Source organism: Bison bison, unplaced genomic scaffold (assembly GCF_000754665.1).
Source record: "Bison bison bison isolate TAMUID 2011002044 unplaced genomic scaffold, Bison_UMD1.0 scf7180017864145, whole genome shotgun sequence".
Lineage (NCBI taxonomy): Eukaryota > Metazoa > Chordata > Mammalia > Artiodactyla > Bovidae > Bison > Bison bison.
The window spans coordinates 300,075-307,693 of record NW_011494717.1 but is presented as its reverse complement, the minus strand read 5'-3'; positions in this window follow the sequence as shown (position 1 = coordinate 307,693).

Here is a 7,619-nt window from a genome sequence, read left to right as displayed (position 1 = left end):
AACTTTATAGAACTTATATGCAGAGTGCATCATGAGAAACACTGGACTGGAAGAAGCACAAACTGGAATCAAGATTGCTGGGAGAAATATCAATAACCTCAGATATGCAGGTGACACCACCCTTATGGCAGAAAGTGAAGAGGAACTAAAAAGCCTCTTGATGAAAGTGAAAGAGGAGAGTGAAAAAGTTGGCTTAAAGCTCAACATTCAGAAAACGAAGATCATGGCATCCGGTCCCATCACTTCATGGAAAATAGATGGGGAAACAGTGAAAACAGTGTCAGGCTTTATTTTTCTGGGCTCCAAAATCACTGCAGATGGTGACTGCAGCCATGAAATTAAAAGATGCTTACTCCTTGGAAGAAAAGTTATGACCAACCTAGATAGCATATTGAAAAGCAGAGACATTACTTTGCCAATAAAGGTCCATCTAGTCAAGGCTATGGTTTTTCCAGTGGTCATGTATGGGTGCGAGAGTTGGACTCTGAAGAAAGCTGAGCTCCGAAGAATTGATGCTTTTGAACTGTGGTGTTGGAGAAGACTCTTGAGAGTTCCTTGGACTGCAAGGAAATCCAACCAGCCCATTCTAAAGGAGATCAGCCCTGGGTGTCCTTTGGAAGGAATGATGCTAAAGCTGAAACTCCAGTACTTTGGCCACCTCATGCGAAGAGTTGTCTCATTGGAAAAGACTCTGATGCTTGGAGGGATTGAGGGCAGGAAGAAAAGGAGACGACAGGGGATGAGATGATTGGATGGCATCACCGACTCGATGGATGTGAGTTTGAATGAACTCTGGAAGATGGTGATGGACAGGAGACATGGAATGCTGCGATTCATGGGGTTGCAAAGAGTCAGACACGACTGAACTGAACTGATAGAGCTTCTACATCTTTGGCTGCAAATAATATAATCAATCTGATTTTGGAATTGACCATCTGGTGATATCCATGTGTAGAGTCTTCTCTTGTGTTGTTGGGAGAGGGTATTTTTTATGACCAGTGCATTCTCTTGGCAAAACTCTATTAGCTTTTGCCTTGCTTCATTCTGTAATCCATGGCCAAATTTGCCTGTTACTCCAGGTATTTCTTGACTTCCTATTTTTGCATTCCAGTCCCCTATAATGAAAAGGATATCTTTTTTGGGTGTCAGTTCTAGAAGGTCTTCTAGGTCTTCATAGAACTGTTCAATTTCAGCTTCTTCAGTATTACTGGTTGGGGCATAGACTTGGATTACCATGATATTGAATGGTTTGCCCTGGAAACGAACAGAGGTCATTCTGCCATTTTTGAGATTGCATCCAAGTACTGCATTTTGGACTCTTTTGTTGACTATGATGGCTACTCCATTTCTTCTAAGGGATTCTTGCCCACAGTAGTAGATATAATGGTCATCTGAGTTAAATTCACCCATTCCAGTCCATTTTATTTTGCTGATTACTAAATGTCCATGTTCACTCTTGCCATCTCTTGTTTGAGCACTTTGAAATTTGCCTTGATTCATGGACCTAACATTCCAGGTTCCTATGCAATATTGCTCTTTACAGCATTGGACCTTGCTTCCAGCACGAATCACATCCACAAGTGAGTGTTGTTTTTGCTTTGGCTCCATCTCTGCATTCTTTCTGGAGTTATTTCTCCACTGCTTTCCAGTCGCATACTGGGCACCTACTGACCTGGGGAGTTCATCTTTCAGTATCCTATCATTTTGCCTTTTCATACTGTTCATGGGGTTCTCAAGGCAAGAATACTGGTTTGCCATTCTGTTCTCCAATGGACCACATTTTGTCAGAATTCTCCACCATGACCCGTCCGTCTTGGGTGTCCCTACATGGCATGGCTCATAGTTTCATTGAGTTAGACAAGGCTGTGGTCCGTGTGATCAGATTGGTTAGTTTCCTGTGATTGTGGTTTTTAGTCTGTCTTCCCTCTGATGGAGAAGGGTAAGAGGTTTATGGAAGTTTCCTTCTGGGAGAGACTGACTGAGGGGAAAATTGGGCCTTGTTCTGATGGGTGGGGCCATGTTCAGTAAATCTTTAATCCGATTTTCTGTTGATAGGTTGGAATATGTTCCCTCCCCAGTTATTTACCTGGGGACTTCCCCCGTGGCTCAGACGGTAAAGCGTCTGCCTACAACGTGGGAGACCTGGGTTTGATCCCTGGGTTGGGAAGATCTCCTGGAGAAGGAAATGGCAACCCACTCCAGTATTCTTGCCTGGAAAATCCCATGACGGAGGAACCTGGTAGGCTTCAGTCCATGGGGTCGCAAAGAGTCAGACATGACTGAGGGACATTTACTTTACTTTACTAAAGTATGGTGGAGGTAATGAAGATAACGGCAGCCTCCTTCAAAAGGTCTCGTGCATGTGCCCCCAACCCTGCAGCAGGCCATTGCCAGCCCACGCCTCCACTGGAGACTCCTGGACACTCCCGGACAAGTCTGGGTCAGTCTCTTGTGGGGTCACTGCTCCTTTTCTTGGGTCCTGGTGCACACAAGGTTCTGTTTGTATGAACCAAGAGTTTGTTTCCCAATCCTGTATAGTTCTGGTGGCTCTATGGTGGGGTTAATGGTGACCTCCTCCAAGAGGTCTTATGCCATATGTAGTTCTGCTGCACCCAGAGCCCCTGCCCCTGTGGCAGTCCACTGCTGACCCGTACCTCCACAGGAGACATTCAAACACAGTTCTGTCTCAGTCTCTGTGGGTCTCTGGGTCCTGGTGTGTACAAGGTTTGTTTGAGCCCTCTGAGGGTCTCTGGCAGGTATGGGGTTTGATTTTAAATGTGATTTCTTCCCTGCTACCATCTTACTGGGGCTTCTCTGCCCTTGGATGTGGGGTATCTCCTCACAGTTGCTCCTGTGCCATGCAGCCTCACAATGATTCATACTTTCAGGGAACAAGATGCCATTTTTTTTTCCTGTTTTTTTTTTTTTTTGTGGTATGCGGGGTCTTGGTTTCTGGACCAGGAATGGAACCCATGCCCCCTGCAGTGGAAGTGTGGAATCTTAATCACTGGACCACCAGGGAAGTCCCAGGGATGCCAATTTGAACATTATTACCAGGGCAAATAATCACTGAAATACTGACAATCAGAATCACAAACCTGGAAGTTTAACAGGTTAAATTTCTCAGGGCAGAGCAATAACCTTTGAAGTCCAGGTGCCCCAGAAAACTTCTTTGTACAAATAACACTTCTAAGGACAGACAGTCTCAATAACCTAACATACAATAGCTTATACTTATTCACATATTTGATAGATGTACAAATATTCACATATTTGATAGATGTACAAGATTGATACTTTTGTAGATGTTCTCCATTTACCATTTTATCAGAACTAACTGTATGAAGCAGAAAAATATTTTTTCTGCTCTTGTACAGAGAAACATGTTCTCTTTCTTCTATTTTTGAGATTTCTAGAACCAGTATTTAGGAGCACATGCAATTTCAAATCTTAGTACTGCAATATCACGGTGATATCATTACTAAGCCCCAAGAGGGGAAAGAAAGAGATGGCCTAACAAAATTGCAACTTAAAATGTGGAAGAGGCACAGAGAGTATTTACAAAGAGAATCCTGAGTCATTGAACATTTTACATTTATAATTTTTGTCAACTGCAGTCAACACTCCGTTTTGGCTGTGGGTCTGTGTTGTCTCCCTTAAACTTCTCACTGCAGTACCATGCTTAGCGTCCCAGTGGGAAAGTTGTGATGCCTCTTTTCAAGGCTACACATTGCTTAGCATTTCATAAACATTGCTTTTACATGTAAATCAGCATGGTCCTGTTTATTTTATTATGTATTTCCTAAATTCCTGCAGGGCTATTAGCTGATATAAATAGGTTCTTATCCTCAATATTATGTGACTTTCCAAATTCCCTTCATATGGGGCTTGGTAAATCACAGATACACTTTAAATGGACAGGAATACAGTTGGAGGGATTCCTTCAAGGAATGAACATACACCCTTTTGATGCTTAAGGTGAAATTCCAAGTCACTCTCTCAGTGGAGGGGCTTCCCAGCTGGCACTAAAGGTTAAGAACCCACCAGCCAATGCAGAAGACACAAGACACATGAGTTTGATCCCTGGGTTGGAAAGATCCTCTGGAGGAGGGCATAGAAACCAACTCCAGTATTTTTTCCTGGAGAATTCCATGGACAGAGGGGGCTGGTGGACGACAGTCCATGGGGTTGCAAAGAGTTAGACACAACTGAGCTGACCTAGCATGCACATGCATCCTCTCAGTGGAGACCACGTTTAAAGAAGCAGTCCTGGCATTACTCCTTTGTTTTAAAAGGTTGGTTGGGTGCTTGAGCAGCTAATCCCATAGGCTGGATATGCTATACTCTGAAATCGTTTCACCTCAGCCACTTCACATGGAGGGTGGGAACTTTCCCTTGTGGATCCTTGGTAGCTAACGCATTGCAAAGTCTTTAAAACTTCAAATTTTATAGAGAAACAGAGTTGTGATCCACTTTCCAGGGTCACATTTTTAGTGCAATGTTGGATGTGGTTACTAATAACTTCTTTTCTAAGACAATTTTATCACTCTTATGATAAAAAAATTTCAGGGATAACAATCACTAAATATAGGTTAGGTACTCCCTTATTTCTCTGGGGCTAAGCGAGAAACTATGAATTTTACAAATATTAATTCTCACCAGCATCATACCCAGAATATTTAGGGAAGGAAATATTCCCCTGCAGGTGTTAGACTGTCACCTCAGGAGAAAGATGCTTATCACAGCGATTTCTCTTTCAGTGCTATGTGCCATGGAGAGCAGGCCTAACATTTAGAAATATTTAAGGAATGTGTTGTCGCTGTCTCTTTGCCTTAGAAAAGATTATAGTAGCAGTAACAAACTGCAGGTGTACAATTCTTGTGTGGTTTAGTTACTATGCAGTCCTTAAGAATAAATTCTTTCCTTTTATACTTGACGCTCTGTGACCAAACCAGGGCAGCAGTTAGAGTACTCACTGAAACACACTAATACTTTCGGTTTGGGGGCATTTGTAGATCCAGTCTTTTACAGTGATGGAAAAGAGTGGAATGACAATTCTGTGCATTTGTGTGACAATTCTCAAGTGAGGATGTATTTTTCAATGAGAAAGTAGTCAGATCAGTTCCTGAAAGAAAAGGGTTATCAGAAGAGTTGTTGGAATTTAAACATTTCTTCTTCTTCTTTTTTTAAACTTCTAGACAACAGAGAATGCCAGGGCAATATATGAAGGCAGAAGCGGGACTAGATTTATGGAGCCCAGATAGAATCTAATCAGAAAAAACTGTAAAGTTAGAAGCACGGTCTTCCTGCTGACAGACATGTAGGTTGTTGAATGTTCTCTCCGTGGATAGTGTTGGTCTCATATGTGGACCAGCTCTGGAAGTTTGGGACAGCTTTTACACAGGATTGACTTTTTATTGTTAAGATTAGTTTAGGGTTGCCACATGTCTAAAGAGTCTCATACCTTTATAAGTAGCTTTCTATTGGTTGTCAGCACGGGTCTGGACTCAAGAGAATAAAGTGGATCACAGATCCCTGTGTCTAGGGAGAAAATACAAATTAATAACAAGAAACCTATTATTATAGAAGATTGAACTTAAGACAGTAGATCTTGACACTTTACTATGTACTTGTTAAAGCCAGCAGGGTAAAATGAAGATCTTTCATTGCGATATTTTCCTCTGCTAAACCTCCAAGTGAGCTCCGTTATGTCTTAATATCTTAGCATTGTTTGTCCAGGGCTACAATGCCCAGAGCTCCTTTTACTTGTGAAAGGAATATGATCATGCAATTTGTTAGTGTTTTGCAATAACAAAGCACAACATTGTTTAGTACTGAAATGTTTTTCCAGTGAGTGTTCACTGGGGAAGTAGTCAGTAACATCATAAACTGTTCATTAGCCATTGATGTGGGAAGTTCCTGCTCTTCTGTTTACTATAGATCTCATATTTTTAAGAACTTGGAGAAGTGCATCTGATCACTTCAGTTCTGTTCCTACATATACTTTGGTCATTTTATGTTTTCAGGATTCATTTTAATACTCCATTACTCACCAATGTGGGGAATGGGAATAATTGATGAATTTATAGGGCTTTACATACAGCTTTTACAGTTCAGTTCAGTTAGTCACTCAGTCATGTCTGACTCTTTGCAAACCCATGGACTGCAGCACACCAGGCTTCCCTGTCCAACACCAACTCCCAGAGTTTACTCAAACTCATGTTCATTGAGTCGGTGATGCTATCCAACCATCTCATCTTCTGTTGTCTCCTTTTCCTCCTGCCTTCAATCCTTTCCAGCATCAGGGTCTTTTCAAATGAGTCAGTTCTTCACATCAGGTGGCCAAAGTATTGGAGTTTCAGCTTCAACATCAGTCTTTCCAATGAATATTCAGGACTGATTTCCTTTAGGATGGACTGGTTGGATCTCCCTGCAGTCCAAGGGATTCTCAAGAGCCTTCTCCAACACTACAGTTCAAAAGCATCAATTCTTTGGCGCTCAGCTTTGTTTATAGTCAAACTCTCACATCCATACATGACTACTGGAAAAACCATAGCTTTGACTAGATGGACCTTTGTTGGCAAAGTAATGTCTCTGCTTTTTAATATGCTGTCTAGGTTGGTCATGACTTTCCTTCCAAGGAGTGTGTCTTTTAATTTCATGGCTGCAGTCACCATCTGCAGTTATTTTAGAGCCCTCCAAAATAAAGTTTGTCACTGTTTCCACTGTTTCCCCATCTATTTGCCATGAAGTGATGGGACCAGATACCATGATCCTTGTTTTCTGAATGCTGAGTTTTAAGCCAACTTTTTCACTCTCCTCTTTCATTTTCATCAAGAGAATTTTTAGTTCTTCTTTACTTTCTGCCATAAGGGTGGTGTCATCTGCATATCTGAGGTTATTGATATTTCTCCTGCCAATCCTGATTTCAGCTTGTGCTTCATCCAGCCTGGCATTTCACATGATGTACTCTGCATATAAGTTAAATAAGCAGGGTGATAAAACACATCCTTGACATACTCCTTAACCGATTTGGAACCAGTCTGTTGTTCCATGTCCAGTTCTAACTGTTGCTTCTTGACCTATATACAGATTTCTCAGGAGGCATGTCACGTGGTCTGGTATTCCCATCTCTTTCAGAATTTTCCACAGTTTATTGTGATCCACACAGTCAAAGGCTTTGGCATATTTAATAAAGTGGAAGTAGATGTTTTTCTGGAACTCTCTTGCTTTTTCGATGATCCAACAGATGTTGGCAATTTGATCTCTGGCTCCTCGGCCCTTTCTAAAACAAGCTTGAACATCTGGAAGTTCACGGTTCACATATTGTTGAAGACTGGCTTAGAGAATTTTGGGCATTACTTTACTAGCATGTGAGATGAGTGCAATTGTTCAGTAGTTTGAGCATTCTTTGGCATTGCCTTTCTTTGGGATTGGAATGAAAATTGACCTTTTCCAGTCCTGTGACCACTGCTGAGTTTTCTGAATTTGTTGGCATATTGAGTGCAACACTTTAACAGCATCATCTGTTAGGATTTGAAATAGCTCAACTGGAGTTCCGTCACCTCCACTAGCTTTGTTCATAATGATGCTTCCTGAGTCCCACTTGACCTCACATT